The sequence below is a fragment of the Tursiops truncatus genome, chromosome 20 (assembly GCF_011762595.2).
Source record: "Tursiops truncatus isolate mTurTru1 chromosome 20, mTurTru1.mat.Y, whole genome shotgun sequence".
In the NCBI taxonomy this organism is placed as follows: domain Eukaryota; kingdom Metazoa; phylum Chordata; class Mammalia; order Artiodactyla; family Delphinidae; genus Tursiops; species Tursiops truncatus.
The window spans coordinates 1980321-1997500 of NC_047053.1; the positions used below are offsets into that span (position 1 = coordinate 1980321).

At 45.9% G+C, this 17180-nt stretch overlaps 1 protein-coding gene across 7 annotated transcripts in view; it reads left to right on the forward strand.

The window, feature by feature from the left end:
* The first annotated feature begins 4706 nt into the window (after window positions 1–4706).
* Window positions 4707–17180, forward strand: part of SPECC1 (sperm antigen with calponin homology and coiled-coil domains 1) — a 267975-nt gene continuing 255501 nt past the window's right edge. For 5 of the 7 annotated variants that reach the window (XM_073797313.1, XM_073797315.1, XM_073797314.1 and 2 more), the window contains exons 1-2: window positions 4707–4803; window positions 5345–5400. The gene's annotated coding sequence lies outside the window, so the exon portion shown is untranslated. The remainder of the gene's footprint in view (window positions 4804–5344; window positions 5401–17180) is intronic. The other 2 variants (XM_033847764.2, XM_033847765.2) reach the window with 1 other exon arrangement.

The following is a 17180-nucleotide window of genomic DNA, read 5'->3' on the forward strand; positions in this document are numbered from 1 at the left end:
AAAGAGGGGGCATTTAAACTCACTGGTTTCCTCATCTGTTATACACAGGGATTGAAATATCTCATTTAAGACTGATTAAAAAATCAAGTAACAGAGGTATGTATAAACATATTTAATGAAAAAAAAACAAACACTAAAGAAAAATGAAATCATTTGACATTGAGTGCAGAGAAGGAGAAGGGGTAAAGAAAAAAGAGGAAAAGTGCTGTGTTACATTGTTCAGAATGGGGTCAACGGAAACAGTCTGGAGAAACAGAGTATCCTGTCAAGTTATCGTTGTAAAGGCAGCTGCTTGAATAAACATGCAAACCTTCCAAATGATCAGGAGAAACACACCTAGAACAAAGGCAAAGCAAACACAAAGCACGCAATATAAAAATAAAGAAGGACTAAAAAGGCTGAAAACGTGGCATAAAATAATTCACATTCATGTTAGGGCTAAACTCATCTATTCCAAGAAAAGAGACTTTCAGATTGAATCACAAAGCAAAACTTGGTGCCCTATTCAAGGGATTTACTTAAGATAAAGGCTTCAGAAATGATGAAAATAAAAGGGCCAAGGGATATTGGGCTAAAGCAAGCAAAATTCCTCAGGCTTGTCATCATAGCAGACAAGGTTAAACTCAGGGCAAAGGTCAAAAGGTTAAATGAGACAAGGAAGGTCACTTTATAACGAAAAGAGGGATATATAATATAAGAGGGCTCTTTGTGCAGAAATACCATAGCATCGTCATTTATAAAGTAGGACTCCAGAGAAATAAGGAACACAGTAGCAGTCAAAGATTTGAATTTACTTCTCTCAGATTACATCAGGTCAAAATACATCTAAGGATATGGAAGACCTACATAATACGGTTAATAAGTTATATCTCATTGATACATATCAAAATTCTTAGGCCAAAACCAGAGACTATGAATTTTCCTTGAGTGCCCTTAAAACCTTCACAAAAATTGACACTATTTAGGCTGCAAATGAAAACTGAAATATTAAAAAAAAATAAAGTAGTACAGGCAACATTGATTTCTGATCTCTGATCACCATGAAATAAAACTAAACATTAATCACAAAATCAGAAACAAAAGACCCTAACGCCTGGAATTTTAAAAACTCTCATACTCTTGCTTCAGGTTAAAAAACTTGACATCAGTGGTGGTCATTTTGTAATATATAAAAATACTGAATCACTATGTTTTACACATGAAACTAATATAATATTGTAAGTCAGCTTTACTTCAATTAAAAAAACATTCCACATCAACCATAAGTCAAAATCAAAATTTTAAAATATTTACAAAATAGCAATCATGGAGTTACATCAGAAATTATGGGCTATATCTAAGATAGTACATATCTGTATCTAAAGGCTGGGTCTTAACCTTAAACACATTTACAAAAAGAATTGAAAAATTAAGCGTCCAATTCAAGAGGTTAGAAAAAGAGCAACAAAAATACCCCTGAAGAAATTAAAAAAAAAAAACTAGTAAAGATAAAAGCAGAAATTAATGAATTAGGAAACAATAGTAACAAAAAATGATAGAACTAAAAAATAAATCTAAGAGCTGATTCTTTGAAAAGAAAAATACAATTTTAAACTGTAAAATAAGAAAGCGAAAATATACAAAATAAGAAATTAGGGGGAAGTTAAAAAGTTCCCAAGAGAGGGACTTCCCTGGTGGCACAATGGTTAAGAATCGGCCTGCCAATGGAGGGGACACAGGTTCGAGCTGTGGTCTGGGAAACAACTACCGAGCTTGCACTCTAGAGCCTGCGAGCCACAACTACTGAGCCTGTGTGTAACAACTGCTGAAGCCCCCGTGCCCTAGAGCCCGTGCTCCGCAACAAGAGAAGCCACCGCAATGAGAAGCCCATGCACCACAACGAACAGTAGCCCCTGCGCGCCGCAACTAGAGAAAGCCTGCGTGCAGCAACAGAGACACAACGCAGCCAAAAAATAAATAAATAAATAAATTTATTTAAAAAAAAAGTTCCCAAGAGAATGCTTTGCTCCGCTTTATGGAAATACACTTGGAAATCTGGAATGAACTGGACAATTTGTTTTGAGGAAACTATAATTTATCAAAACTAACTCTATAAGAGTTTGAAAAATCTAAATTGTGAAATTACCACAGAAGAAATAAAGAAGCTTGTTAAAGAGTTATTCATCCCGAGGAAAGCATCAGGCCCACACAGTTTCACCCAGATAGTGATCAGACCGCAGAGAACAGAAAAATTTCATGCTACTTCAATGTTCCAGAGTAAAAGCAAAGAACAAAAGCTTCCAAATGTTGATCGTAACCTTGATTCTGAAAACCAGACAGTACTGGACATTCAAAAAGAAAATTATAGCCCACTCTCACTTTTGAATATCAGTGTAAAAATCCTAAAGTATTAGCAAACCGAATCAAGCCCCAATTAAAAAAAATATATGATAGTAAGATTATTCCAGGAATGAAATAGGTTTTTTATTAGGAATTTATTGTAACTAAGACTCACCATTTCAGGGTGAGGAACTCTGCTGTCACAGGACTTGCTGAGATTACAGACACTGCCAGGATGAATGTCTCCCCCTCCCCCCTCCCCCCTGCCACCTGCAAATTCTCTGGTCTTAAGGCTCAATCAACTTCCAAGACATAAGACATGACCCCACCCCTACGTCCCCCCATGCTCTGTATTTCTTGCTCCTGATCTAGCTCTCCCCTGCTCCCCTAAACCCACCTCCCGAACCCTTCCCATCCCAACCCAGAATCCCCTGGAATATCTGCCCCACAACCTGCAAATCCCTCTTTAACCTCAAGCACTCCGGGTGGCTCCACTTTTCCACCTCTGCCTTGATGGAAACACTGACCGTCCTGAGAACACCTAAGGACACCTGAGCCTGCTCTTCTCTACAGGGCCAGCCCACACCTCCCCCGGCACTCTTGTCCAAGCCTTCAACCGTTTGCCTTTACCACCCTCTCCCCTCCCCTTCCTGATATCTCTCTACTTTCTTGCCGTGTGTGTCAGTGGTTTCCGCATCCACGTACGTGACCTTGGTCTCTCATTTACTCCACTCCTCCGCCCCAACCCCAGGCTGTGCAATTGACATAATGGTACTCAGGGACCCTGCCTCTCCCCCACCTTAGACATCCATCCTCACATCTTGACCTGGGCCTCCGTGACCATCCTATTCCCTTACCAGAAGCTCCTCTCTAGCTTGGTTTTTCAATGACTCCAGTAAGATAAATAAATCACTGACTTCCATCAGAACTCCCAGTCTGTCTGACCCACTACTTCCTTCAGCCATTCAGCTTTCTCCCTCCTACTTCTTTTCTTGCTCAGCTTAGATTCAGCATCACACACACACGCGCACACACACACACACACACACACACACACACGCACACCTGTCTGTCCTCACAGACAACTTCCTCTCTTCTTTTCTCAGGGCTTCTCAGCTTCAGCACTTTTCGGCATTTGGGCCAGATCTTTCTTTGTTGCGGGGCCGTCCTGTGCCAACATTATACGCTGCAGCGTCCCCGGCCTCTACCCACTAGATGGCGGTGGCATCCCCAGTGTGACAACCACAGTGTATCCAGACGCAGCAAGTTTTCCTGGGTGCGAGTGGGGGGAAGGTGTGGGGACATATGGCCCCTGAGAACCTCTAGCCCTGGCTCATTCCTCTACTTGCCCTCAGACTCTGCCTGCCCGCTCACATATGTACAACTTCTTAGGAATCATACAGTGTGAGCTATCTTGTTCTTTCCTGTGTAGCACACAGCCCCTCTTAACTGAATTCTTGTCATAAATACTTCAACATCTTTAAACAACCCTCCCTCAGTAACACTTCCAGGGAACTCTTACACCTTACACCGGCACCTGTCCTTCCCCTCCCCTCACGTCTTGACGGGTTGGTATTTTCCTTGCTCCCTTCCTTTCTCCTCTTCTGATCCTCCCTCAAGTATGACTAAGTGTCCTGCCATTCTGCCCCTTCGGCTTCCGCTAAGGTCTTAGGTGACTTCCGCGTCGATGAATGCAGTGGACACGAGGCGCACTGGAGCAGAACCAGAAGGGGGTAGCGGGGATCCCGAGTCTGGTGTTGACCCTGATGAGTCTGAGTGTCTCAGAGGCATCCTCGAGGACATGTTGGGTGGACACTGAGACTTGCCGGAGGGAGGGAGAGGGGCGGTCTGGGCCGGCGGTGCACCTGGGGACGTATGGGTGTGCGTGTGCTATGTGTGTAACTGATGCCATAGGTGAGATGAGGTCCCTTGGCGGGGGTGGGGGTCGGGGGGTCGGGGGGATGTAGAGCAGTTGTTCTCAAACCTGAGGAAACTTCAGAATCACTTGAAGGGCTTGCAAAAGGCAGATTGCTGGCTCCCCCCCCCCCCCGCCCCCATAGAGTTTTCAATGCAGCAAACCCTGCGTAGCCTCAGGGGGAGGGAGAGTTTGCGTTTCCGCCAGGTCCCCAGGCGATGCTGAAGCTGCTGGTCGGGTACCATGCTTGGCGGTCCGGGCACCGAGCTGGGCGGCCCGGGTACCACGCTGAGCGGTCCGGGTACCGAGCTTGGCGGTCCAAGTACCGCGCTGGGCGGCCCGGGCACAGAGCTTGGGGATACAGGTACCACGCCGGGCGGCCCGGGCACTGCGCGGGCGAGAGACGGCGCAGGGCCGCGGGACCACATCTCCCAGGCTGCCCCGCGCTGCTCGCTCGCGACTCCTGCCGGCGCCTCCGGGGCACCGCTTGGTGGCGGGGGCCCCCTCGGGGAGTCCGGGAGCGAGCGCGCAAGCCGCGGCGGTTGCGGGCTGCAGAGCAGCGCTGGCCGGTGAGTAGGGGCCACGCCGACCGCCCATTCCTCACGCCTGAGCGGCGTCGTTTACGCGGGCTGCGTGTCCGGGTCCGGCGTGCGGGGTCCGGGATGCGGGGTCCGGCGCGGGGCTGCCCGTCACTGAGGCGGCGTCCTGTCCGCCCAGTCGGGTGCCGGGACCCGTGTAGCGGGTGGCGCGGCAGGTGGCCGGCCTCCCCTCCGGGCCGGGGGTGTCCAGGAGCGCAGGACGGAGGCCGGTGCCGCGGACACTGGGCCACAGAGGCGCCAGCGGCCCGGCGCGCGGCGGCCCCGCGGGAGCTGTCCTGAGTGCTGCGTGGCGGGGGCCGGCCGGCCCGTGGAATCCCGGCTCCGCGGAGCCGTGGGCACCGTTGCGCTGGCGGGGCCCGCGCGGCGCACCTGGAACCCGGGCGCCGTTTGGATGCCCGGTGGCCCGGGATGCGCGCAGCCTGTCAGGAGCGCAGCGGGGACGCCTCCTCCCTGCGCATCCTGGAAGCACAGTTAGTTTTAGATGCTTTCTTTTCTTTTTTTTTTTTTAAAGGAAGTGGGACCCTGAATACCTCATTTTTCTTTTGTGGGCGCTGTATTTACCAGCAGGTAAGTTTATATAATAAGCGGTGTACGGTTAGAAATAACGCGTTCCGGGGAAGCTGCTCTCCCTTGCCCTCTATCGGGAGAATTTCGCGGACTGGTCGACACGCTTATCCATTAGCAGCTGCGGGCGCTGCAGGCAGCAGATAAAGTCCCGTGGAGTCGGCACAAGTCAACCCTTCAAAGCAAATTTTGGTTTCAGAAGACTTTTGTCATCTAGTTTCAAACAAGATGTTGTTTCATTTAAGACGGGGTGAGGGCAGCAAAACCTGTCAACCCTGATGCCTTAACTCTACAGCAAATGGCTTTGTACGATGAACTCGCAAAGCAAGCGGGTTTAATTTGGTGCCCCAAACTAGATCTGAAGCCTCCACGTTGAACTCTGTTTTAATAGTTTTTCAAGTTGATGTGTCTGCTTGTGGTGCGTAATCTTTTCTTCTGTTAAGAAGCAACAGATGTCTCTTTCTAGCGTTTGTGCTCATTCCTTGTTTTCTATGGACCACCTTCTCCACAGTGTGGACTATTAAGGGTAAAATAGGACATTTTTGTCTTGGGCTTGGTTTTCGGGGGATGTTCCCAGTGTATCTTCACTAAGTATCTTCTTTATCAGATTAAGTAAGTTTCTGTTTTGTTGATTTTTCCCCCCAGATGCTTTTGTATAGCATGTATTGAGATGACCATGTAGTTTTCTTCTTAACATTATTAAACATAGGTGATTATTCTGCTAGCTTTTCTGTCAATAAAATCCTGGGATAATTTAAAATACACGTCTGGGTTGTTTGATAGATTCAATTAGCTAACATTTTATTTAGGGTTCTGGTATCTATATTTGTAAGAGATTGGTATATATTTTTTCACCCTCCTCCCATTTTTGTCTGAGTTCATAATCAAGGTTATGCTGTCCTCACTGATTAAGTGGGGAAACTTTCCATTATTTTCTATGCTTTGAAGCAGAAGAACGGTCTGCACCTTGAAGTGTGGCACAATCTGACTGCAGACCGCCTGGGCTGCTGGTGTTTTTTTTGTTTTTGTTTTTAAGGAAGTTGGTATCAGTATTTAACTACCTTTTCATTTTTCCATGATCATTGACTTTTCTTAGGTTTTCTATCTCCAAAGTCAACCTAATACTTTATATCTTCCTGGAAAATCATTAACATTGTTGATATTTAATATACGTTAGCATAATGTGTATAGTTGTCTGTTGCAAGCAAAAAAGTCTTTCATATCTGTGGTGCACTTTTTCTTGTTCATACGTGTGTGTGCGTGTGTGTGCATGTGTGTGTGCATGTCTGCCTTTTCTCTTTTTTAATTGGTCAGACTTGCTTAATGCTTGCTTACTTTATTAGTCTTTCCAAAGAACCAGATTTTGGGTTTATTGACTAATCCTATTCATTTTTCTTTTTCTATGTCATTAATTTCTGTTCTTTTTCTTTCTACTCAATTTGAGTTTATTTTACTCAAATTCTAGCCTTTGAATCGAAAGATTAGGTCATTTATGTAATCAATCTCCTTCTGATGGAGGCAAGAGCCTCTAATTCCTGTGGCCTCCCATCTGGCCTTTGCTCTATTTTTAATTTAACCCTTCAAATCAGACATTATTGCTGTTATTATTATTTTCTAGGTTAATATTAAACTTATCTACCTGTTTACCATTGTCTTCACTCTTCATTCCTTCTTGATCACAGATACTCTTCTTTGGATCACTTTCCTTCTCCCTGAAGTACATTCTGTAGAAGTTCCATCAGTGATAACATATTTTTCTGTTTTTATAATATCTGAAAATTCCTTTAATTTTGTCCACATTTTTGAATTTTGACTTCACCAGGTTTCTCTAACCTATTGTTTCCAAAGTTATATATATATATTATTTTTTCTAGTATTTTTAAAAGATACTTTGTAGCTGGAAGGTCTGGGGACTTCAATTCTGCTATATTGCTGAAAGATGAAAAACAAATTAATTTGTAGTCTAACAAACTGTCAGTTTTAGTGACTTTTCCCTGTACAAAGTTATATGTTCATCTCAAATTTATTAATTATAACTTATATTGTCTGTACACTTATTTTTTCTGTTTGACCTATTGATTCCGAGAGTTGTGTTAAAGACTTCCACTATGATTCCTAGTTCTATTAGTTTTTGCAATATTATATACATTTACAGGCCAGCCCTAAGCAAACGGGCTGTGTGCACTTCCGTTGAGCGTATGTCTAGAAGTGGAATTGCTTGGTCATAGGGTATGCATAGGCTCAGTTTTTGTAGATACTGCCAAACAGTTTTCAACAGTGGTTGCATCAACTTATGTACCCAAGAAGCATACGTGGTCGCCACACATCCTTGCCAACTCCTGGTTAATTTCTTTTTTATTTTAGTCATTCTGGTGGGTATCACATTGTGGTTTTAGCTTGGATTTCTCTGATGACAGGTGAAATTGAGCTCTTTTGGTATCCTTAAGTTTTCACACATATCTAAACATTTTTTTCTCTTGATGTTTAAAGATAATCTGCATATATGAGATTTGGGGGTTTTGTACTTTATGCATCAACAGTCATAAGTTTTACTGATTATTTGCTCATCATTGATTGTTTTATCTCTTGTTTTCCTCCTTTTTGGATTCATTATTTATTTTGATTGAATGAGTCTTTAAGTAAATTTTTTCCCCCAGAGATTCTGTGGGTGGTAAACTTTCTGAGCCTTCACATGTTTAAAAATATTTTTAAATTTTGCTGTTCCACATGAATACTCTTGACTAGGTATAGGATTCTAGGTTAAAAAAATTCTGAATTTTGAAGATAATTCTCCATTACCTGCTGGCATGGCATCTAATGTGGTTGATAAGTCTATGCTGCCTGATTCCTATTTCTTTGTAGTTAAACTGTTTATTTCTCTGAAGCTCTACAGTTTTTTCTTTTTCTCCAGTGTTCTAAAATTTCAGCACTGTTTGTCTAGGGCTGGATTTCTTTTGTTCTTCCTGCTGGGTTCTCTGTGGTCCCTTTCATTCTATAGATTAATACATTTATTTGGCCCTGGGGAAGTTTGAGGATTTCCTCATCTCCTCCATTCTCTTTATTTTCTGCTTCTGGAATTACTGTTAAATGGGGTATTAGAATATCTTAATTTATCTTTCAAGTTTCTTGACTTTTCTCTCAAATGTTCTGTCTCTTTATCTCTGTGGACGGTATTCTGGGAGATTTCCCTAATCTATTGTTTAGCTTTGTCCAGTCAACTCTTTAGCCGATCTGTTGAGTGTTTTAAGTATTGTTTATCATATATTTAATTTTCAAGGTTTCTACTTTTTGAAATTTAATTTTTGGAATAGGTAAGATATTCAGTGTTCAAAAATTATACTGTATTCAAAGGTCTCCCCACCACCCTATCCCCCGCTACCCAGTTCTCCCTCACCCCACAAGTGGGTAACCATTGTTACTAGTTTCTTACGTATCCCTCCAGAGTCTCTTTATGTAAATATAAGCAAATATGAATTAGATTCTTGATCCCTCCTTTTCCTTTTGCACAAACAGTACTACCCTTGAACCTGCTTTTTTGTTTTTCGGCCGCGCCCCATGGCTTGCGGGATCTTAGTTCCCCGACCGGGTATCAAACCTGGGCCCCAGCAGTGAAAGCACCGAGCCCTAACCACTGGACCGCCGGGGGATTCTCTTGACCCTCCTTTTTAATCTCACAACGTGCAGTAGAGCTCTTCACCCATCAGCTGGCTCTTGCTTTTGCCGATAGAGTCTCCCCTCAGTCTTTCCAAGGACATTTAATAATTTCTTCTATGGGCTTTATGAACTCCTTTTTCTGGTATATGTATTCCTGTTGGCTTCGTGTCCCCATGTTCATGACGCCGAGTAAAACCTGGGCTGCCTTTCTTTGTGTGCTCATCTGTAATTAATTAATTTTTGGCTGTGTTGGGTCTTCATTTCTGTGCGAGGGCTTTCCCTAGTTGCGGCGAGCGGGAGCCACTCTTCATCGCGGTGAGCGGGCCTCACTGTCGCGGCCTCTCTTGTTGCGGAGCACAAGCTCCAGATGTGCAGGCTCAGTAGTTGTGGGGCACGGGCTTCGTTGCTCCGCGGCATGTGGGATCCTCCCAGACCAGGGCTTGAACCCGCGTCCCCTGCATTGGCAGGCAGTTTCTCAACCACTGCGCCAGCAGGGAAGCCCATGTGTGTGCTCATTTTGAGTGTGAGGATTCCTGTTTCCCTGCCTATCTCTTTGCTGCCTCTGGTGATTGCTGGGGAGCTGTGACGTGCTGCCTGGCGGAGCGTGTAGCCCAGGGGAGGGGCTCATGTTGTGGCCGCTCAGCGTGCGGGGAAAGCATCCCAGGGCCCTGGCCATCCCAGCCGCCGCGCCCCAGTTCATTTTGTCAGAGCCCATCCCTGCCCCTCTTTCTGTCTGCAGATTTGGAGCCTGAAACCCGTTACCATTTGCCCCTGCATGACGGCCTCCTCCCAAGCTTGTACTGGGCTGGGGTTCACTCAGGGCGTCTGATCCTGAGAACTCTCCACCTTTCAGAAGTGTCTCAGATGCTTTAGTCGGCCAGTGGCCCTGTTTCTTGTTTCCCAGGTCTCTTACTGATTTAGTGGTTTCAAACTACTTCTGTCATTCCAAAGCATTTTAGGGTACCTGGAAGGCAGAAGTATGTGTTTAGTTCATTTTCTTGGTCTGATCTCCAATATTTCTTTTATCTTGAATTTATTTCTGTGTCAGGGGTCCACGGGACCACCCCCAGATTTAGTGATTCCCCAGGAGGTGTCAGGGGACTCAACACATCGCCATCTATATGCCTGCGATTTGTCACAGTGGAAGAATACAACGCAAGGTCAGCAAAGGGAGAAGCCCCATGGGGTCAGGTCCAGGGGACCAGGCACAGGCTTCCAAAAGTCCTCTCCTGGCTGAGTCACACGGTGACGCGCCGTGAGAACACCAGGAAGCTCTCTGGAGACTCGGCACCAGGGTTTTTTTCCGGGGGCTGGCCACACGGGCGTCCTCTGCCTGGCACCTATCCGAACTCCTGACTCCCGGAAGGAAAGCAGGTGTTCAGCATAAACCACCGTGTTTGCGCAAACAATTTAGGAGCAATAAGAGCCTCTCTTCACAGTCCTACACATGTCAGGAAGTAAAACCCGAGTTCCCAGCCAAGGGCCAACCTGGCAAGCAGGTCTTTTTTCAGAAGAGCCATCTCAGGCCTGCTCTGTTAACCCTTTTTTGTAAAGTGTGCCTCCTGTTTTCCACAGAAAAAGATGGATACCATACCTGGAATTGACTTCTCCCATCCAGCTCACCAAGTGCTTTTTGCCCTCTCTCTGGAGAGAGCAGCTTTTTTTGAGTATTAAGATGCAGTGATGGGTAAAGAACTGTTTCCTGACTTTGAAAGAAGCCAAAGTATGGCGCGTGCCAAGCAGCCCTGAGGGGGCAGAGCATGGGGTGGCTGTTAAATCATTGGTTTTCTTGTTGGTCTTTGGTCACTTCAGGGCAACTGGTGGCTCATCGTGAACATGGCAGTCCCCGGTGTCATGCATACCTTTTCCATGGTCCATTCTGGTCACCCCGTCCGTGGCAGGCTCTGCTGCCCAAACTCTGGCCCTGGCTCTGCTCATGGGGCCTTTCATCTCTTACTCCTCTTCCGTGGCTGTGTTCAGTGGCTTTTGTTGCTTCACTTTGTGTCTAAGTTTAATCTCCCACAAGATTGAGGATTCCCTGAGGATCAAACAGCAAATCACACGTAGCTATGGACCCAGAGCCTCCCTGCCAGGGTGACTGCTGACACTGGTCCCTGTTAGCCCTGCTTGAGGAACAGCTGTGTTGCAGACCAGGTTCTTGGCCTCCTTAATTAATAGAAATTGACCGGGGGGGGGGGGCCTTGTTCCTTATATGCGGTGAGGGTAGGGGTGTGTCCAGGTGACGGGTCAGAGGGGTGACTTAGCTGTTTTGCCCACCCCTTAGGTGGTGTTCTGCGCAGGGGGCATGCGCAGTACCCTACTTTTGCTCCCGGCTCCCTGTTTTTGCTCCAGGCTCTTTGGAAGTGGCAGTTGGGTTTTTTGGTGTCTTTGTATCTTTGGGGTCCAGAATTTGCCCCAGCTGAGCATTCGTGCGGTTATTTTTAGTCCCATATTGTTTCTTTGTATTTTGTTGCTCCCGGAGAGGTGTGTCCAGGGGCAAGCATTGCAGCACTGCAGCAGAGAGTCCCAGGTCCCAGCCTGTCTCAGCTATCCTAAGGACACAGGAAGCTGTCTCTTTTTCATCCTATTCCCTGCTCCCCACGTTGCTGACTTGTTCTGTGCTGAGGATGGTGAGGGAAAGCTCCAAGCTGACATTAACAGCCTGGGTTGTCTGAGTTCTGTCTTCCCAAGCAGCAGATGGTATAACGAAACGTCTCCGTTGGAAAGGCTTTTTGAGGTCATTGAACCTGCGTGTGGACTTAGATTGTCAAATCTTTTCTGACTCTACGGGCAGTGTCCAGTTGTAGACCTCATTCCTCCGTCTCCCCATGGTTTTAGACCTCAGGTATGGGGAATTGAATTAATCACATGCTCCTTCTTAGCACTTTATCATCGTTCGTCCGTCCAAGATCCTCTCTTGTTTTGTGTGCTTGTTCATGCTTTTGTTGGTTCATTTATAATTCCTTCCTTCTTCTTCTGTGTACCCCACTCTCTCATTCTCTTCCCCCCACAGCTGACTATTCTAATGTGTTTAATACATATGCTTTTGTTGTGTGTATTCTTTTTTTTTTAGCGTCAGTTGTGGTTTTATTTGTAGTTGTATGGCCCAAATGTAACTCAATTTATTCTCTACCTTGACTTCATTAGATAATGTGCTTACATCTTCCCAAAATATTTGCATTTGAATGAAAGTCTCTTCCCTACCAAATATTTCCATGTCTTGTTGTATGTATTCCTAAGAATGTGTACTGTTTTGTGTGCATGTTTTTTCATATTTTTTAAAATTTGTGTGCATGTATTTTTTTCTTTTTTTCTTTCTTTATTTTTAACTTTTTATTTTATATTGGGGTGTAGTTGATTAACGACGTTGTGATAGTTCCAGGTGCACAGCAAAGGGACTCAGCCACACATGTGCATGTATCCATTCTCCCCCAAACTCCCCTCCCATCCAGGCTACGTGTGCAAGTTTTTTTTTTTTTTTTTTTTGCGGTACGCGGGCCTCTCACTGTTGTGGCCTCTCCTGTTGCGGAGCACAGGCTCCGGACGCACGGGCTCAGTGGCCATGGCTCACGGGACCAGCCACTCTGCGGCATGTGGGATCCTCCCGGACCGGGGCACGAACCCGTGTCCCCTGCATCGGCAGGCGGACTCTCAACCACTGCACCACCAGGGAAGCCCTTGTGTGCAAGTATTTTTAATTTACATAAATGGTGTCACGTTATGGCTCTTCCTAGTGTTATCACTCACCGCCATGTTTCTTTGACTCATCCCTGTTGCTATGGTGACCATCTGGTTTGTGTATCCACCGCATTCTGCCTATCTCTCTCCTGGTGATGGACGCCCACATTGATTCCTACGCCCAGACATGAACCTCTTGTATTTGTCCCATATGGACTTCTGGGAGCATCTCTCTGGGATTCAGGCCAGGAGAGGACTGCCTGTTCATAGCGTGTGCCTATACTTAATAGAACCGAGTACCACCGATTGCTCTTGAAAGAGGCTGCACCATCCTACATTCCTCCCTCCCCCCAGCAGTGCACAGGATTCCAAAGATCTTTATCTCTGCAAACACTTGGCATTGTCCAGCTTTCTAATTTTTAGCAGCCTTACTCTTTTTATTTACATTTCTCTGGTTACTACTGAGTTTGAGAATATCTTTATATATGTTTGCTGCCTTGTTGAATTTCCTGTAACATGAATTGCCTGTTCCCGCTCTTTCCCCATTTTTCCTTCGTTCTTTTTTTTTTTTTGGGCTGCACCACTCGGCTTGTGGGATCTTAGTTCCCTGACCAGGGATCAATCCTGTGCCCACAGCAGTGAAAGTCCAAGTCTGAACCACTGGATCACCAGGGAATTCCCTCCCGCCCCCCATTTTTCTTTTTTTTCTTTTAAATTTATTTATTTATGTTGGCTGCATTGGGTCTTCGTTGCTGCGTGTGGGCTTTCTCTAGTTGCGGCGAGCGGGGCCTACTCTTCGTTGTGGTACACGGGCTTCTCCTTGTGGTGGCTTCTTCTTGTTGTGGAGCATGGGCTCTAGGTGCCCGGGCTTCAGTAGTTGTGGCCCGTGGGCTCAGTAGTTGTGGTTTGTGGGCTCTAGAGCGTAAGCTCAGTAGTTGTGGTGCATGGGCTAAGTTTCTCCGAGGCATGTGGGATCTTCCCCGGCCAGGGCTCGAACCCGTGTCCCCTGCATTGACAGGCAGACTCTCAACCACTGCGCCACCAGGGAAGTCCCATGCCCCCCAGTTTTCAACTGGAATTTCTGACTAGAATATTTTAGACATTAGCCGCTTGTTGATTTTTAGATGATGCAAATGGTTTCTCCTGATATGTAATGTGTCCATTCACTTTGTTGTTGGTATCTTTGTTGAGTAGAAATCCTTAATTCTGTAATCAAAATAACCAATTTGGAGAGTAGAGGAGGGAAGGAGTGGGAGTTTGGGATTAGCACAGGCAAATTGTTATATATAGGATGGATAAACTGCGAGGTCCTACTGTAGAGCACAGGGAACTATGTTCAATATCCTGTGATAAACCATAATGGAAAAGAATATGAAAAAGAATATATATATATGTATAACTGAGTCACTTTGCAGTACAGAATTAACACAACATTCAACTGTAGTTCAAAAGAAAAAATTTGCCCCCAGATCCCAAGATAAATGCCTATGTTTGTTGATTGACAACATTTTAATAATCAAGACATTCCACATAAAAATCCAGATTTCTAGCCTCTGTTGAATCAGTCGTGCTTTGATGTTGGCTAGGGTAACCGAGTGGTGGGCTGTCTCGCCTCACTCGTTCTTGTGACCTCTTGGTTGTGTGGTCTTTTGAGCTTATGACCAGCCCCTGCTGTGTGTGGAGCAACACCTTGAAATAAACAAGCATGGTGGTAGTAAGTGTGCATGAGGGTGTTAAGTGAACTCGATTATGGGGTGAAGTGGGCGTGGAGCTGGGAGCACAGTGTGGTTGCCGTTCTCACGACGTCCAACGAGTGTCAATGTAGGAAAAGAACCTATTGCACTGCCCACCATCTTTCAGCAGTAGTAACTCATTCTTTTCAACCTTTCCTGGGCTGTTTCTTGTTTTGATGCATAAAAAAAAAAAGGCCATGGCTTAGTGGAGTCCGCATACAAGTGGAGGCTCCAAACCAGGGGTCTAAAACCTTGTACTGTAAAGAGCCTGATAGAAAATATTTTAGGCTTTTCGGGGTCATACACGCGCTCACAACCACTCTGCTCCTGCCCTGATAGCTCAGACGCAGCCGTAGACAGTATGTGAATAAATGTGGTTCGTTCATTTGGTCCAGACTTGACCCACAGACTATCGTTTGCTCACTTAATGTTTTCTTCCTTCTGTTGTTTCTAAGGTGCATGGTTATAACATTCATCTAATCACTGCGTAGCAGGTACCTACTGTGTGCCAGTGCTGAGATTATAGCGATGGATGAGACACAAGTTCAGACTTTAGGCTCGAGGTCTGGGTGGGGAGACAGACAAGGGAGGATAACAGGCCAGGACTGGGTGGGCCCAGATCGGGCATCAGGGTTTAGGGTAGGGCATATCAGGGAAGACTTTCTGTAAGAAGGAGGTGTCAGAAATGAGCGGGTAGAGGAATTAGGCAAGACAGGGGCAGGGCCTTTATGTACTTCCTCTACAAATCCAAAAGGCGAGAGTTTTGCTCAATATAGCTGGAAAGCATAGATCTGGGTTTTGTAGTGGCAAGGAATGGGGCTCAGGGTGGATGTAGTAGGGGTGGTAACCAGCCAAAAAGTGGGAAGCAGGAATGACAAGACAGAGACTGGGTAAAAATTCCACACACACAGTTACGTGTGCTTGAATTATCAAAGGATGGTGGGGGCTTCCCTGGTGGTGCAGTGGTTCGGAGTGCGCCTGCCAATGCAGGGGACGCGGGTTCGTGGCCCGGTCCGGGAGGATCCCACATGCCACGGAGCGGGTGGGCCTGTGAGCCATGGCCGCTGAGCCTGCGCGTCCGGAGCCTGTGCTCCACAGCGGGAGAGGCCACAACAGTGAGAGGCCCGCGTACCGCAAAAAAAAAAAAAAAAAAAAAAAAAAAAGGTTGATGGTGTGTCAGAAAATAAGAAAACACAGAACGTTAATTTCACAAAGTTAAAATAACCCTGATGGAGTACAGTGCAAGCCCACAAAAGTAAAGTGTAGACCAAGCTAACATATGGATGTATGCAAATATCCTAGATAAAATAGCAAAATGAATTCAGCAGAAGTTAAAGAGGAATACATTTTCCCAAGTAAGTTTTATTCTGGGAATTGAAGAATGCTTTGATATTAGGACATAAGTTAGTTTAATTTATTATGCAAGTAATAAAAGGGGAAAGCTGTGTAATCACCTTGAGAGAAACTGAAAACGCACTTCATGGAATTTGACGCTGAACAGTGTGCTTTCCTGAGAAGCTTCCACTGCCCTGCCTTCAGGTGTGCAGTCTCCCTGCCTAACTTCCTCACCTTTTTCTTTCCCTGGCACACCTCTGCTCTTCATTTCTTTACGTTTTCCTTCTTCATGTCCTTTGTGACCCTTTCCTGTGTCCTCGGTGTGGAATTAGGTTATTCTCTTCTCCCTGGTCCAGGGAACACTATTCAGACCTCTCATGGTGCATTTCAGTTGTAATTCTTAGCCTCTCTCAATACTTAGTTGATTTCCTTCTGTTGGAGCCTGGTCCTGTGGTGGGCACTGCAGATAAGGAGCTAAGTTACATGATGCCGGTCACTTGCCTTTTCGCCCTCAGGCTGGTCCCCGGTGCTCCCCTGGCCTCTGCCGCCGGCTATGGGTGTGAGTAGGAGGCGGGGAGGTGAGAGGAGGGTGGAAGCCAGGGGATTTCTCCCCCGTTTGCTGCCTTGGACCCTGTCTCAGGGGTGGTTCCAGCTCCAACTGAGTGACAGTGGCCTCTGGCCTTTGTCCCACCTCCTTCCCTTGTCCCTCCAGCCTTATTAAACATGCTGGAGGGGTCCCGCTGTTGGGAATCTCTGGGTCGGCTCGCCCCCCGACTTGGCGTTTTAGCTCTTCCCAGACCTTGTGGCCAGTTCCCGTATTAGGTTCCCTCTACTGAACTACTGCTCTTGAATTCTGTTTTCTTGATTGGACCCTGCCCAGTGTAGACAAGAGCCCTGCTTCTGGGTGCCCACAATCTTATAGGACAAACAGACATTAAAACGACTCTGATTTTTGTCCAAGTAGACCTCACCTCAGGCACAAGCACTGGCCGTGACCCAGACTGAGACCATTGTAGGACTTCACACTCCTTGTTCACAGAGACTTTTCCAAGGATAATCATGTCTCCAAACCAGGTTAATCCCTTTCTTTTGAGCTGCTGGAGATGGAGCTGGTGGGGCCAGAGCCCCCTTTGCTCTCGGGGGTCATAGGATGCGTGAGCTCTGCGGGAGGTTGGTCTTTGGGGGTTTTTTGATTATTTTAAATTTATGAACTTGGTCTTTGTTTGGTTCAGTGTGTCTCCAGTGCGTAGTGAGTGCCCAGTCAACATCATTTCATAAAATCTAAGATGCCATCCATTTTCAAACAATTATTTTGTGTTCCACTAAAAAAGAAAAAAAAATACTGTCAATTAAACTGTGATGTAATGTTTTTGATTATGTGCA